Below are 15,834 nucleotides of genomic sequence, written 5' to 3'. Positions count from 1 at the left end.
AACTGGCATCTTGCTCTCAAGGGTGTGTCTACATAGCACCCTTAACTGGGAACAAGCTAAGCAATTTGAGCTAAGCAAATCACAAAGCTTATTTCAATCTGATTTCTAAGTAAAGCGTTATTCTGGAATGTCCCTTAGCCTTTGTGGAATGAGGGTTACAAGGGCCTTGGAATAGTGCGCCTGTTATTTTGAAATAAGGGGTTAAGAAGACATGGAATAGCTCTTCAGGGATCCCGGAGGTAACCCAACATAGTGCGGCTGTCGAGAGGTTGCCTTCCTGAAGTGGGGGAGATTCAGCAGGCCCCTGGAGCAGGCTTGCCATATCTTAGTCTCCCAAAAAGAGGAAATTGCTGGGGGGGAAGGGTGCAACAAGAGTGAGGGAGAGAGACACAGGAAAGGACATCGAGGAATTTCACCCCTCAAAGGGCTGTTTTCCTTTGGCAATGAGGGGCTAATGAAAACATCCAACACTCAGGGTGGATGAAAATAGGATTTGATTTTTTAATAACTTAAATAAACACTTGAATTTAAACTTGGACTTTTAAAGCAAGTTTTTTTTAAAAAAATAAGTAATTTCAAAATTTTAAAATCATAACAATCCAAGGTAAATGATAAAGATCTATACTCTTGTAAAATCATTTAAATTAAATATACATAAATTAATGTGCAAATAGTACATGGGTGCCACAGAAGTTTTACACAAGCCACTGAACTGCTAGAAATTACTGACTAAGCTCCTAGAACTGTTATGCGGACACAATTCTGTCATTCAGACACTCTGGGGGCACCCACTGTTACCCATCTTTGGGCTCAGGCATAACCTTACACTCTATGGGTTTTTAGGGTCTTTTGTCAGTAAAAGCACCTTACACAGTAATATCCTCCTTAATGGCTGTTTATGAACCGTCCCCCAGAACAGACGGCACGCACTAAGCATACAATGCTCAGCCCTCCCAATAAAGCAGAGGAGCATTTCTGAATGGCCAGTCTGGATCAGGTCCATTTGGGGCACTGCTGAGCCTGCATTTTATCAAAGCACAGAGTCAAGGTTCAGCTGCTGTGGGCTTGGAACTGTGTCTTGGGGCTGCTTCCCAAAGAGCTTTCTTTTGGAGCCCAGTTTATACAGTGAAATTTGAGCCCTGCTTAGCTATATAAAACCAGGATAGCAGTTTTCAGGTATCTAAAAGGGTGTCATAAGGAGGAGGGAGAAAACTTGTTCATCTTGGCCTCTGGGGATAGAACAAGAAGCAATGGGCTTAAACTGCAGCAAGGGAGGTTTAGGCTGGACATTAGGAAAAAGTTCCTAACTGTCAGGATAGTTAAACGCTAGAATAAGTTGCCCAGGGAGGTTGTGGAATCCTCATCTCTGGAGATAGTTAAGAGCAGGTTAGATAAATGTCTATCAGGGATGTTCTAGACCCGTGGTCCCCAACCCAGTGCCCGCGGGCACCATGGCGCCCGCCGGGCCCTTTACGTGAGCCCGCGGAGCAATCTGGGCTGGCCCCGCCCCCGGGCATGCGGCAGGTGCCAGCCCCGGGCGCATGGCCGGCCCCGGCCCCGGGGGCGCCGCGCGTGTCCTTGCCGGCCCCGGGGGCGCCACGCGTGTCCTTGCCGGCCCCAGCCCCGGGGGGCGCCACGCGTGTCCTTGCCGGACCCAGCCCCGAGGGGTGCCGCGCGTGTCCTTGCCGGCCCCAGCCCCGGGGGCGCCACGCGTGTCCTTGCCGGCCCCAGCCCCGGGGGGTGCCGCACGTGTCCTTGCCGGCCCCAGCCTTGGCTCCGGCCCCGGGGGGCCCCGCGGGTGTCCTTGCCGGCCCCGGCCCCGCGCGTGCCCTTGCTGGGCCCGGCCTTGGCCACGGGGGGCGGGGCCACTCATGTGCTTGGCCCCGCCCCCAGTCATGTAGCCTGTGAGTGGCCCCGCCCCCATGCGCCCAGCGTGTGAGCGGCCCCGGCCCCAAAACGTTGGGGACCACTGCTAGACAGTAGTTGGTCCTGCCATGAGGGCAGGGGACTGGACTTGACCTCTCGAGGTCCCTTCCAGTCCTAGTGTTCTATGATTCTATGATATGTGAGCTAGTTATTTTACTGCAATTTTACTAACCAATCACACCCCACCACTTTCATTGATTTAGACCTAGGAAAATTAACCATGCAACAGACAGAAACAATTAGAGAAACGAGATCGTACAAACACTAGGGGAGAGGGGACCGTAATGACAGAACAATAAAGAAATGAGGATTTCACAACCCTAACTCTTGATAAGCGGTTTGTTGCCAGCCAAAGTGCAGTTTCACTAAGTTTTCTTTACTCATCTTGAGTTCTGTTTCTTTATCTACTGATACTGGGTGTCATTAGCACAGGGTCTCCTTGTGGTTCTAAAGTGTTATCATATAGATCACTCAGGGTATGTCTACACTACAGTGTTATTTCGAAATATCTTATTTCGAAATAGTTAATTCAAAATAGCTTGTTTTGAAATAACACATCTACACACAAAATGCATTTCAAAATAACATTTTGCTCTTTCGAAATAGCGCGTCCACACTGAGTGGACACTGAATTGCATTGAAGGCCAGCCGGAACCAGGTCCAGCAGGGAATCAGGTCAGGAGTTTATTTGTGTGGCTGCTGCCTGAGGCTATCTGAGGCTTGTGCTTAAAGCGACCCCCACCCCAGGCAGACGGTTCTCAGCTGTCCCTGCTTGCTTGCCTACGTGGATGAGGGACAGCAAAGCATTTTGTCTCTGTGTGCTCTGGTTGCCCTCACTCAGGACACCACAGCACTCTGCAGCATGGAGCTGGAGCTGCCCCTGGGCACTCTGGTGCTTCTCGTGAATGCATTGCTGCCAATCTGGTTGCACTTTCTGCAGGCTGCCATCCAGGAGGCCCATCGGGAGGCTGTCAGTATCCAGGAGGCCCTGTGGGAGAGCTTCCACCCTGAGGAGCACTAAGATCCTCCCTGGTCTGCCTCACTGGGGGCTTGTGCCTCATTCCTCCCCCACATTGTTCCACTTACCCTCCCAGCCCCCCTTCCTGATGTCAAATAAGATAGACGTATTTTCATGAACACAAACTCTTTATTTAACAAAACAGGGGGAGGGGGGATGAGACTGGAGAAAGGAGGTGGGAGTGGGCGGGGGAAACCTGGGAGGTGGAAGGGGAAAGCAAGAGGAAGAAGGGGGAGGGGAAGTTGAGGGTCTTGCCAGACCAACTTTATTTTCATGCGAACTTGCTCCTGGGTTTGCATGTGGCCTTTGGTGGCCAGGATGGCAGCTAGCCTGATATAGATGGCTGCATTCCTCTATTTAGTGCGGAGATCATGGACGTTGGGGGCATCCCCCGCAAACCTGAGTAAGGTCCACCCTGATCTCCACCCTGGACCAGGAAGGTGCCCACCTTCTCCAGGCCCTGGCAGGTTCCTGGGAGCTGGCAGACTGCTCCTGGGGAGCAGTGGAGGGCTGACTGCCAGTGGCTTGCTGGCTCATGTTTTGGGGCCACTGAGTCTCCGCTTAACATGTTTTCGTGATAGCACGATTTTTTTTTAGAGAACATTTCTCGCACAACACGACCGTCCCCGAAATAACATGATTTTCCCAAAAAGCCGGACGTTTGCCAACAGCTACATGGGGCTTCCCCTGCCATCTTGCGTCTGGCGAGGAGAGGTTGCCGGGGAACAGCACGGCCAGCTGCGAACCTCCGCCTCTTTGCAAGGAGGCAGGGGGAGCTCTGCGCAGCTGCCGGCAACCAGCCAGCTGGCAACCATTCCTCCTGCAAGGAGGTTTAACAGTAGTTCGAATTAGGAGCTTTAATTCAAACTACCTAGTCCGTGCCACGTGTAGCCGTGGGCAGGTAGTTTGAACTACAGGGCATTTAAAAATGGCGGCGCCCGGGGACCTGCAAATCCCGGGCTTCATTTGCAAGTTCAAATGCCTACATTAGCAGTGTAGACATACCAAAACAAATTTGGCCTTTGCCCCCGGGCACAAAACACCCTCGCTGCGTGCTACGCCTCTGGTACAGACCTGCTTTCACAGCCGTGCTCCACCTGGAGGGTCTGGGAGAGTGGGGACTTCCCCCCACCCCCATGTTCCTGCTAATGGGAGCCAGAGCTGATGCGTGGACTTCAGTAAAATTAGCCCCACGTGGCCCAGCTCCAGGCCCGGCATGTGGTCTGGAGCCCCACAAGCAGCTGGGTCCAGGGCTGTGGGGACTTCTGGGGCCCGACCACAGACTCCAGCCTCACAAACTGGAAGGCAGAAGGTGGGGGAGGAGAACGGTGAAATATAGGGGGAAGGAGAGGGAGAGGAAGGGGCTTGTGCTGAGGGGAGGGGGACAGGTCAGGGGAAGAAAGGGGAAGGCACCAAGGGACAGGGTAGAAGAGAGACAAATGCCGGGGGGCCACGTGGAGACAATGAGGAAAAGGGCAGGAGGGGAGGTGTCCGACGGGGGGGAACAGGGTGATGCTGGAGAGGAGAGGAGAGGAGAGGAGAGGGGAAGGGCACTGGGGGCTAGAGGGGAGAGGGGGAGGTGCTGGGCGAAAGCTTGAAAGAAGGGCTGGGAATGAGGAAGGGGGTGATGGAGCAAGTCATATGTGAGGGCACAGGGGCATGAGATGAACAGGGACAGAGGGTGGTGAAGGGGTGGGCATCAGGGAAAAAGAGGGCAAAGGGGGCGGGGGCAGTGAGGGAAGGGGAAGGCACCAGGAGGGTGCAGGGCTAAGGGAAGGTGCAGGTGCCAGCGGATTCTGGGGATGAAGCAGAAGGGCAGACACCTGCAGGGGAGGGACCAGCACCAGAGGAGAGAGGCAGGGCAGGTGTGTAGAGGGAGGTGTTAGAAGAGGGGATGAGGAGGGGTAGCTCACATGATCAGAGTGGGGTTACTGGAGGAGTGGGCATAGAGGGGAAAGAAAGGCTGGTGGAGGGGGGCAGGTCTTGGGAGGGCTGAGGGCAGTGAGAAGGGCAGGAGTCAGGACAGCAGAGGAGGGTGAGGGATTGGGGGGCAGCAGGCACCAGGGGAGCTGATGGAGCAAGGAGAAGAGACATGGCAGCAGAGGGAAAAGGGAGAGGTTCATAAGATCTTCATTAATAACGTGGGTGCCACAGTGGCCCATCCAAACAAGCCACCTGAACTCAGTACTGGTGCCCAACACAAAATTCATTCTGCTCATGGGAGGAAACTCTTAAAGGGAACACTTCCCCCAGCCTCTCCACCCCCGAGTTAATGTCACACACGTTGGGTTAATGCAATTGCAGGATAGTTGCATGAGGGGGGTTCGCTGGGGGCCAACTAATCCCTATTGGTCGGAGGATGGTGGGAAAAGTCCTTAGGAGGGGTCACATGACACCTTTTACTTCTGGTCATGTGTCCATCTTGCCCCGAGAGTGTTACCTCCAGAGGCCTCGCTCATGGGGGTCAGTAGCATGGTTAACAGGGGTCGGGGTGTGTGTGGCTAATGGGGGCCAAAGAGTAAATTAAAAAACATTCTTTGATGTGAAAAAGTGGGCCGTTCTCAACCCATTTCCCGGGCCTATTTTGATTGCCAGTCAACCTCTGTCTGGCAACCCTGGTTTCCATGCTGACGTTCATGGCAATGGCAATAATTGGTAGTGAGTAGAATGCACTGGTGTCTATAGCACCGGCCTCCCCGGGCCCCAGGGAGCAATTGGGGCCCCGTGGGGCCAGGCACCCTATGGACAAGCCAGCCAGAGAGAGCTCCTAGCCCCAGCCACAGCCTCATGCACACGACCCGCAGCAGGCGGGTAAAGAAAGAAGCAGGGGTGGGAACGGGGGAGGGGCACTGAGGATTGTTTGCAAACACCTGCAATCGCCAGAGCTAGGTCATCACGGGTGGCTGCCAGGCCAGATTTCCACCCTGCACCTGCCTGGCTGGGTCCCTCCTCTACACCTCACTCCCCACCCCCATGCACCCTGGCTTCTCAGGACATCCCCGATGCTCTCAGTGTCCCTCCTCTCCTCCAGCTCCCTCCCCTGCGATCTCCCCCACCCCTGTGCATGCAGCCTCTGAGTATGTGACCCCAGCTCCCTACGGTAACAAGGTCTGACAATTTCAAACCCTCTGAAAACACTCCCAGTGTCTATTACTGTGACTCTGTCTCTGATCTCATAAACCTGCCGGGCCCTGCAGTCGTGAGTAGTGTGTGGTCGTGCTGGGCCAGCTCCCCTCCCTCTAGTCCTGAAACTAACAAAAACAGAAACAAAACTAAAAACCTAAACATCTTCGCTGGCAGGACATTACAGAAATGGGTTGAACCAAAAATGATCTATTTTTAAATTATTAGCAAATCTCACATTTGATTTTTTGCTTAGTCACATGAAATATTTCTGCGTCTGCAGGAAAGGCTCCAGGCCCATCTGAAGACTCTGAGAATCAAGAGACAAAAGCTGCTGGGACTGAAAGTGAACAGGGAGAAGACCAGCCAGAAATACCTGGTAGGTACTTAGTATTATGACCCTGCCTTTCTAGCGAGCCAGAGGGAGCTGATCCCGAATCAGACCTAAGGAGCAGCCAGGACAATCTAGTGACCAGATTATTGTTTCCCTTGATCAGCCGGGGAATGAGCACCCAGAAATTATAATTCATTGTTTTAGCAGGATCCCTCCTTAGAGTTGGGCCCTAAACCAGCCACTTCCACCCGCTGGCTACGTCTAGACTGGCATGATTTTCCGGAAGTGCTTTTAACAGAAAAGTTTTCTGGAAATTCTTTTAACAGAAAAGTTTTCTGTTAAAAGCATTTTTGGAAAAGATCACCTAGATTGGCACGGATGCTTTTCCACAAAATCACTTTTTGCGGAAAAGCGTCCGTGACTAATCTACACGTGCTTTTGCTCAAAAAAGCCCCGATTGCCATTTTCACGATCGGGGCTTTTTTGCGCAAAACAAATCTCAGCTGTCTACACTGGCCCTTTTGCGCTAAAGGGACTTTTGCCCGAATAGGAGCAGCATAGTATTTCCGCAAAAAGCACTGATAGGAAGTCAGTGCTTCTGCAAAAAGTAGGAAGTCAGTGCTTTTGCGGAAATTCAAGCAGCCAGTGTAGACAGCTGGCAAGTTTTTCCGGAAAAGCGGCTGATTTTCTGGAAAAACTGGCCAGTCTAGACACAGCCTCTGTGAATTTGTGGACTTCTTTAGAAGTGTCAAAGGGAGGTTCTGTGACCCCTTTGAAAATTGATTGTCTGTGTGAACAGCTGAATTCTATCCAGTGCTTTTTAGTCCAAGCCTTTTACTGACATGGTCCATGGCCCCAAAGGCACACAGACCACAGGTCGGAAACCACTGTCACACTGTAAACTGAGGCCTCTGGGGATAGTCAACTTAGCCTGTGTGACGGCGCGTTGGGGGTCCCCCGTCTCCTGCACCCCGAAATGGCACAAACAGACTGCACCAGCCGGTGGAATAGAGGAAGTTTATTGCCTCTCCAGGATACAGCACAGCACCGATGGAATCTGGTCACAGAGCTGGGCTAGGATGCCTCAGGCCCCCTTGAGATGGGGGAGACTGGGCCCCTAAACTCCAGCCCCTTTCCCTAGGCTGTCTCCTCCATGCTCTCAGACAGCAACTAACTAACTCCCTTCCAGCCCTGCCCCCCAGCCAGGGCAGCATTCCACCTTCCTTTGTTCCTCTCCATGGGGGGTGTCTGGCCATACTGGTTTGCATAGTGACTCATCCTGTTTTGCTGGGTCGTGGTACCCACGGCAGCCAGTGGGGGTTACCCCAGAGCCAGCAGCATAGAAACCAGCCAGGTACCCCCACTACGTCACAGGGGGGGCTACGCTGGTGAGTCGGGGCAGCGCGGGGAGGGACGTGAGGTGCAGGGGGAAGGGACGTGGGGGGCCGGTGACTCTGACCCCCCCCCTCCAGTGATGCTCAAGCCGGGCTGTCTGTGCCGGCGGCCTGTTGGTGGGGAGGGCGGAGCGGAGCAGCGTGGGGAGCAGCAACCCCAGTTCCAGTTCATCTTCCCGCTGCCGGACGAAGCCACCCTGAAGGCTGTCGCCTCGGTCCTGAAGTCCCTGGACAACGAGCACACCCTGGAGGAGCTGTGAGAGTGGGTCGGCCAGAGCGGGGGTGAGAGCAGGCCCGGAGGAGGGGGGGTTGGGGTGCAGGTGGAACAGGGAAATGGCCTTTGAAGCCCCGCCTGGTCCTTCTCCTCTGGCCTGGGACGTGTCCCCTGGACTCTCGTGCCTGGATCCAGGCCCATCTGGTCTGAGGGAGATGCCCCAGTGTCCCCTCTGCCTCATGAGGCCCTTTCAGGAAATCTCCCCTCCCCCGGGGCTGTAAGGCCCCAATCCAGCCCCTGCCCACACCAGGGCCCTGGCCTTGGTGCCGCTCGGTCCCTTCCAATTCTAGCTGGGTGGGGGCCGTGGGGCAGGTGCGTCCTCACCCCTGCACTGCCGGACTCTCCCCCCAGCAGTGCCCTGGGCCAGCTCTGGTGCGTGGACCCCTCGTGCTGGGGGGGAGTGGTCCCCCGCCCTGCTGAACCCACCCGTGCCTGGCCCCTTCCCCTCTCCAGCGGGGCCGGCTGCTCCCCACGCTTGAGCAGAGGACACCCAGCCCCCCCTTCCCCTGGCAAGTCGGGGGCAGCCGCATTCCCTGGACACGGCAGAGACCCCCTGGAGAAAGTCTGCAGGGCAGACGGAGTCTTGGAGACCCGCATCCCCCCCAGGGTCCCAGAGCCGCCTCCCAGGGGGGACCAGCCCAAATAGTTCCCAGAAATGGCGCAAACAGCCCTGGGGTTTGGGAAGCCAAATGCTGGGCTCTGGGCACGGCTGTCTGCCAGGTGGGAGCGGGACTCCTGGGGTCTCCCCCGGCTCTGGGAGGGGAGTGGGGGCCAGTGGTTAGAGCAGGGGGCTGGGAGCCAGGATTCCTGGGGTCTTTCCCTGCCTCTGGGTGTGGGGGGCAGTGACCACACGGGGGTGGCAGGTCTCCAGACTGGGCACAGACAGGACCATGGGGCCCCTGCCCACACACTAAATGCGCCGGGCGGTGGGTGAGTGGGGGGAGCCCCAGCAGGGTGTTAATTGCTTGGGCATTAGTGGCTGGGACCAGCTCCTGTGCCTGGCGAGGGCACTGCTGGGGGGAGGGGCGTGGGGCGCCAGTGGCTGGGAGTGGGGAGGTCCAGCCCTGCCCTCCAACTTTCTCCCCCAATCAGTGTTCAATGGCTGCTTGGGGGCGGGGCCCGGTGGAAGCAGGGGGCGGGTCCGTGTGCGCCGAACAGCTGGTCTTGGGATTCCAGGCTCTGCCGGGTTCCCTTCGGGGTCTGTGCTGAGACCAGGTCTGTAGCCCAGGCGGTGCAGGGGGCGATGTCGGGGGCAGGGTGGGAAGGGGGGGAAGGACGCGGGGGCTTGGTGTTGGTGGCTCTGACCCCCCCGTCTCCCTTCAGCCAAACGCAAGGCCGAGGCAGAGCTCCTGTGCAGGCAGCATAGAGCCGGGGAGATCAGCTGGTCACCTGAAGACATGGAGCTCTTCCTGGGTGCACTGGAGAGCGCAGGTGAGAGCAGAGCCACGGGATGTAGCTGGACCAGGGACATGGCCCTTTCCGGCTGAACTGCACCCTCTGCCCCCCCCTCCACCAGACGGAGCAGAGCACTTGGAGGCGGGGTGATGGCGGCTCAGGCAAAATGGCGCCTGCTGCAGCTGCCTGGCACCTCCCCTCCCCCCCGGCCCCTCCGCGCTTGCTGGTGCAGTCCCAGCAGGGGATGCACAGGACCTGGGGTCTGTCAGCAGCCCCCACACCTGAGCTGCCGCACGGGGCAAAGTGTCCCAGGCCCAGAGTTGCCCCCAAGGGGGACCAGACCAAATAGTTCCCAGGAATGGTGCAAACAGCCGTGGGGATTGGGAAGCAACACACTGGGCTCAGGGCATGGCTGCCTGCCGGGTTGGGAGCGGGACTCCTGCGGACTAGTGGTTAGAGCAGGGGGGCTGGGAACCAGGATTCATGGGGTCTTTCCCTGCCGCTGGGTGAGGGGAGCAGTGACCACAGGGTGGGGGGCAGGTTTCCGGCCCGGGATCAGCAGGGCACAGACAGGACCACAGGGCCCGTCCCGCTGAGTGACACTGAGTGGGGGGTTGGTCAGTAACACCCTGCAGGCTGCTCCCTCGGCTGCTCCGAGTCTGTCACTGAAAGGGGCTGAAGGTGGTGGGGGGGCCCGGTCCAGCCCTGCCCTCAAACTTTCTCCCCCAATCAGCATTCATGGGCTTCCCGGCTGCCAGCTGTGAGCGTCTGGTGCTGGCAGCCACATGGCCCTGGTGGTACAAGGGGCTTCTTGCCTACAAGGGCGCCCTGCTGACCCAGTTTCTCAGATCCAGGTTTTCATCTCGTGAAATCCCCAGGGTCTGTTCTGCAGAACTTATCCCATCGGTCCCCGGCCTGTAGCAATGCTTGGGAATCTTACTCCCCATGGGCTGGACTCTGCACTTGTTTCACCTCATCAGATTTCTTGTGGCCCAATCCTCTAATCTGTCCAGGTCACTCTGGACTCTATCCCTGCCCTCCAGCATATCTACCTCTCCCCAGATTAGTGTCACTCCGCTAGAAACCGACTCCCAACCTGACATCGAGCCGTTGATCACTACCCGCTGGGCCCGACAGTGTAGGCAGCTTTCTATCCATTTTACCGTCCATTTACCCAAACCACATTCCCTTAACTTCCTGGCAAGTATATTTCGGGAGACCGTATAAAAAACCTTGCTAATGTCAAGGTATATCACATCCGCTGACTTTCCCATGTCCACAGAGCCAGGTACCTCATCATAGAAGCTAATCAGATTGATCAGGCAGGACTTGCCCTTGGTGAATCCATGCTGACTATTCCTAATCACTTTCCCCTCTTCCAAGTGCCTCAAAATGGATTCCTTGAGGATCCCTTGCATGAGTTTTCCTGGGACTGAGGTGAGGCTGACCGGTCTGTAGTTCCCTGCATTGTCCTTCTTCCCTTTTTTAAAGATCCAGTCATCCAGGATCTCTCCCAATCTCCACCACTTTTCACAGATAACAGCCAAGGGCTCCGCCATGACATTTTCCAACTCCTTCAGTACCCTCGGATGCATTAAATCTGGGCCCACGGATTTCTGTATGTTTAGCTTTTCTAAATAGTTTCTAACTTGTTCTTTCCCCACCAAGGGCCATCCACCTCCTTCCCATACTGCTTAGCCTAGTGCATTCATCTGGGAGCTGACCTTGTCTGAGAAGACAGAGGCAAAGGAAGCCTTGAGTACTTCTGCTTTCCTCACATCATCTGTCACTGGGTTTCCTCCCTCATCCAGGAAGGGCCCATCCCCTCTCTGATCCCCCTCTTCTTGCTGACATGCCTGTCGAAACCTTTCTTGTTCCCCTTCACATCCCTTGCTAGCTGCACTTCCAATTGTGCTTTCGCCTTCCTGATACCCCCCTGCATTCTCGACACAGGGATCTGCAAACTCTTCCAGCAGAAGCCCAAAGTGGACAGTGACCCAAAGACAGGGGTTAAGCTCCTCAGCCAGAGTGCAGGTGAGTGCGGGGCCTTCGAGCGGGGGGTCTGAATGGGGCACCGGCTGTGCAGGGGGGCTACATGCAGGGCTAGCAGAGGCTCAAAGGGACCCCCAGTGGGTGGGGTGTGGGGGTGTGGTGGTGTGAATGTGGAACCGGACCGAGGGCGCGGTGCCCATGGGGGAGGTTGTGAGGGGCTCAGAGAGGCTGGGAGAGGGGATGTGAGGTGCCTGGTCTTAGCCCTCCAAGAGAGCAAGTTTTCTCAAACTTTGGCACCGTGTACATGGGCTACGTTTGGGAAACACGCGTCCCTTCCCACCGAGCTCTGCAGTCGGTTCAGGGCCTGAGCCCGCAGCAACGTCCCCAGCACTGGCCCAGGACTCCCTGGGGAGAAGTTGTAGACTCAGGGGAGACACCCCGGCATTTCCTCTCCCTCACGGGGCCCTTCTTGGCCGGAGGCGTTTGCACATCCGCGTGGTTTAGCCAGGCTAGGGCCGAGTTCACGTGCCAGGGGCTGCATTCCTGCTCCTGGCCCAATTCCTACTCACTTGGGTTCAGGCCTCAGGCCTCACCCCAGTCCCCTGCTTCAGGCTCTTTCTCCTCTCCCTGCTGTGCCCAGTTGTAGGGGTCAGAGCGGGGAGCCAGGCCGAGCCCCATGGACAGGACTCCCCAAGGCAGAATGGCTGGACAGGCTTTGCTGTCTGTTCCATGGCCCCTGGGACCTGCCCCCGGCTTCCCGCACTCTGGGGATGGTGCTGACCACGTCTCCGTTTGCACCTGGCCCCTGAAATGTTGCGGGGTGGGACTCCCTAAACTCCCTTACAGCTCCGCTCACTCCACGTATTCCCTCCTCATCTCCCCTCCCTATGAGCTCTTGGTCTGGGGCTGCTCAGGCGCCCCACTCCCCAGCCGGTCAGCTGAGCTCCCTGCCATTGTGGGTGCTCTGAGCCTCTGGGAGGAGCTCACTAAACAGCTGTGCAGCCACGCAGCTTCCAGGGCACTTAGCTGTCACCTCCCTTGGGATGGGCCGTGGGCATGGAATGAAGCTAGGTCCTGTCCCGGGAGTCTCCACGCTCACTGCTCTGCCTTGTCTCCCTCCACAGGGAAGTAGCGATATCACGGCAGACAAGCCGCGGGTGAGTGCTGAGTCGTTCCCCTGTCCCTGTGCTGCTCACTGTGCCCCCTGGGGCTCAGCAGTCTGCCCCCCACCCCTTCTGTCAGGTGCATCTGGCCAGCTGTGGCTCTGGAGGTGTCTAGCCTGGCTCCTGGCCTAGTGGCTGGGGGTTGGTGGGACATGCCCGACACTGACGGGGGTGTGGAGGGGGGAAGCAGGAGCTTCAGCCCCACTGATTAACTGGGGTTTGAGCTCCTGAGTTCCCAAGGTGCTTCAGAAAGCCCCATCCCCGTGTGCCCAGTCTTGGGGCAGTGCAGGGTCTTAGCCCAGATAGAAGGTATCTGCCCCATGTGTAACTCTGCCGACTCCCGCCAGCTCCCAGCGTCGCCCCACACCTCAGGGCTAAGTGCATCCACTCACCTAGGACAGCCTTACACCCACCCTGAAGCAGGGGGATGCTGGCACGAGGGACTGGGGGGTCATTGCCAGAGACTCTAACGCCAACTTGCCCTTCGCCCACCAGGCAGTAACCAGGGTGCAACCCCAGCACTCAGGGGAAGTGAGGGCGGAACGGAGAGGGGGAGACTCAGGAAGAGCCCGGGTCCCTTTCCAGAGTCCCCCAGGCCCTGCCCCTCTGACCTGCCGGCTGGGGAGCCAACCCCTGGTCGCCCACAAAGACGGGTCCCAAGCAGGGTGGCTGCTGCACGGGGGTGGGTGACCGGCTTGTGGGGTCCGTTCCCTTCCACGTGGGCCCCGGTCAGAGCCCCCCCTCCCCTGAGCACCCGTGAGCCGTACAGTGTGACCGGCCCTGCCCGCCTGACCCTGCCTCTCCCTGCCCAGTTCCTAATGTCTGACGGAGCCGTGGGCCCTGCAGCCGCGGAGGGTCCCGACTGAATCTCCTGCCGGGCTCTGGACTCTCCCTCGCTCCAGCCTGCTCAGCGCCAAAGCTCCGCGCTCGCCTTTGTAACCCAGCCCTGGCCCGGGGCGGGTCCCCCCATGGGGACATCACTGGGGGACTTTTCTAGCTGGTCGCTCTGCTTGCAACAGGAGTGTTGTGGTGCTGACTGTGGTGCACTGGGCAGCTGTACCCTTGGGACATCCACTGGTGGCGGTGTGGGCTGGGGGTGACCCCTACTGGCCGGTGTCGGTAGCACGTCCCAGCAGGACGGCTGCCTACGGTCACCGTCCTAGGCCAAGACCCAACCTGTCCGACCGGTGGAGGGCAGGGAGGGGACAAAGGAGGGAGGTTTTGGGGGGAAGGGGCAGTTGCTGGCTTGGAAACATGAAGGGAACAACCGAAGCTGAGGGCGAGGGTCCAGGGACGATTGACCCCCCACCCCAAGGGGTCTGAGGCTGCCTGGCCCTGACTCCTGTAGCCACATCACGTCTGTGCTGGGCTGTACCCTGGAGAAGCAATAAGCCCCCCTGTTCTACTGGCTGGCGGAGCCTGTTCCCACTGCTACGGGGGGCAGAATCGGGAACCCCCACACGCCGTCACCATAATAAACGTTCTTTCTCGTTTCTTTGTATTAACCTGGCATCGGTTAATTGTTGTGTCCTGGTTTTTCCCTTAGGGGGGAGATTTCCCAAGTGCTCTCCCCCAGGTTTTTTTTCTCATCACTTGGGTGGTGGCAGCGGATTTTGTCCCCCAAATCTAGGTTAAGTTTTTGAGGGGAAGTTTTTACACAGCCTGGAGAGATCAGGTTCTGGGTACTTTTGCAGGCCCCACTTCCGCATTTATCATGCCAGAGTGGGGAAGGAGCCTATGACATCCGCACCCCCCAGCCCTGGGCAAGCACGTCCAGCCCTCCACAGTGCTCCAGCTTCAGCACCTCCAAACCCGTCCCGGGACACGAGATAGCGACAGGAGAGGACACCGCCCGTCAAGGGGTGACCCTCCCCCGGGAGCTAACAGATCTGGCAGCCCCAGATTAGCCCCACCTCCAGGAGCCCCTGTCAGGGCTATACCCCACTTTGGCACAATAAATGCAGAAGTTGGGGGCCAGCAAGAGCACCCCAAACCCTGCCTCTGCAGGCTTCCCCAAATCCCCAAAACCCAGTTTTTGGGGGACCTGCTGCCACCATCAAGTGTTTGGAACCCACAAGTGGGGCGGACACTGGAAACCAACCCCGGGGCACCCCAAACTCTGTGTCCCCCAAAGAGCTTGTGAGAGGCGAGAGAAAAGCAAGCGGCCGCCTCTGGTACTGACCTCTCTGGCAGACCCCCCCGTCCTCCCCCCCGAGAGCTCTTCCCGGACACAAAGTCCAGCCAACACCAGCCCCACTGAGCTGCTCCCCCTCCCCCTGCTTTTATAGCTGCCTTCCGCTGGAGCATGCCCAATAGGGATCTCAGGCGGGGACCCTCGCTCAGGGAGCCAGGTTGAACCCCTGCAGCCCCAGAACGGGGTGGGGTACTCATCACACTGCCCACGTTCCGCTCCCATGGAGCCCTGCCTGCAGGAAGCAGGACGTCCGCCCGTCTCTGGTCCACGCCCACCCACCCACCGGGGTGCTTTGAACAGACGCACTCATTGCAGCAGTGAGCATGTCATTGGGGGCAGGACAGCCAGGCCCTTAGCCTAACTGTGCCCCCTCCCTGTGCCCAGCCAGCTGGGGGTGTGGGGGTCTCCAAGCAGGCAGCAAAATCAGTCACAAGCCCTGAACTCCAGCTTGACCCCCGCTAGGGTCCTGCCGCCACCTGGTGGCCAAAGACACTCACTGCACCTGCCCTCTAACTCCCCTCCCATTCCTGCCCCTGACCCCTCTGGACACTCACCCGCCCTCCATCCCCTCCACCCCAGAGCCTGCTGTGACTCAGGCCTCCATCGGCTGCCAGCTGCTCCCCACAACCTGCACACGGAGATGCAGCCACCTCTGGGGAAGAGGTGGGGCTGTTGGTACAGGGGCCCCTCGCCCAGCACTGAGAGGCAGCCATCCCATGGGCGCAGGTGTGGGGCTTTTTAGCCAGCGTCGCTCACCTGGGACAGAGATGCAGCCACCGCTGGGGCGGGACAGGGCGGTTGGTGCAGGGACTTCCTGGCCTGGTGCCAAATGCAGCTGTAGCTGGGGTGCAGCGCAGCAGCCACCTCCTAGACACATGGCACAGCAGTTTGGGACGGGAAGCGCAGGGGGTCCCGGCCCCACTGGTAACAGGACCCAGGGGGTCAGGACCCAGCTAGGCAGGAGGGGCCCGGGTGTGGGCATTGTCTGTTCTGCATCAGCAGCTGGGGCCATTGCTGTTGC

General features: G+C 57.9%; 1 long non-coding RNA gene across 1 annotated transcript; it reads left to right on the top strand.

Annotated features, from left to right (window-relative positions):
- Positions 1 to 4,974: 4,974 nt before the first annotated feature.
- LOC142824441 (uncharacterized) lies at positions 4,975 to 14,133 on the top strand. Its single transcript, XR_016347858.1, has 5 exons — positions 4,975 to 8,077; positions 9,393 to 9,500; positions 11,418 to 11,498; positions 12,581 to 12,613; positions 13,432 to 14,133. It is a non-coding gene; the product is annotated as an uncharacterized LOC142824441 (long non-coding RNA).
- Positions 14,134 to 15,834: the final 1,701 nt, after the last annotated feature.

This window comes from Pelodiscus sinensis, chromosome 25 (genome assembly GCF_052426305.1).
Source record: "Pelodiscus sinensis isolate ZL-2025 chromosome 25, ASM5242630v1, whole genome shotgun sequence".
In the NCBI taxonomy this organism is placed as follows: Eukaryota; Metazoa; Chordata; order Testudines; family Trionychidae; genus Pelodiscus; species Pelodiscus sinensis.
The sequence above is the reverse complement of the archived record's forward strand: the minus strand, read 5'-3'. Positions and strand labels throughout refer to the sequence as shown.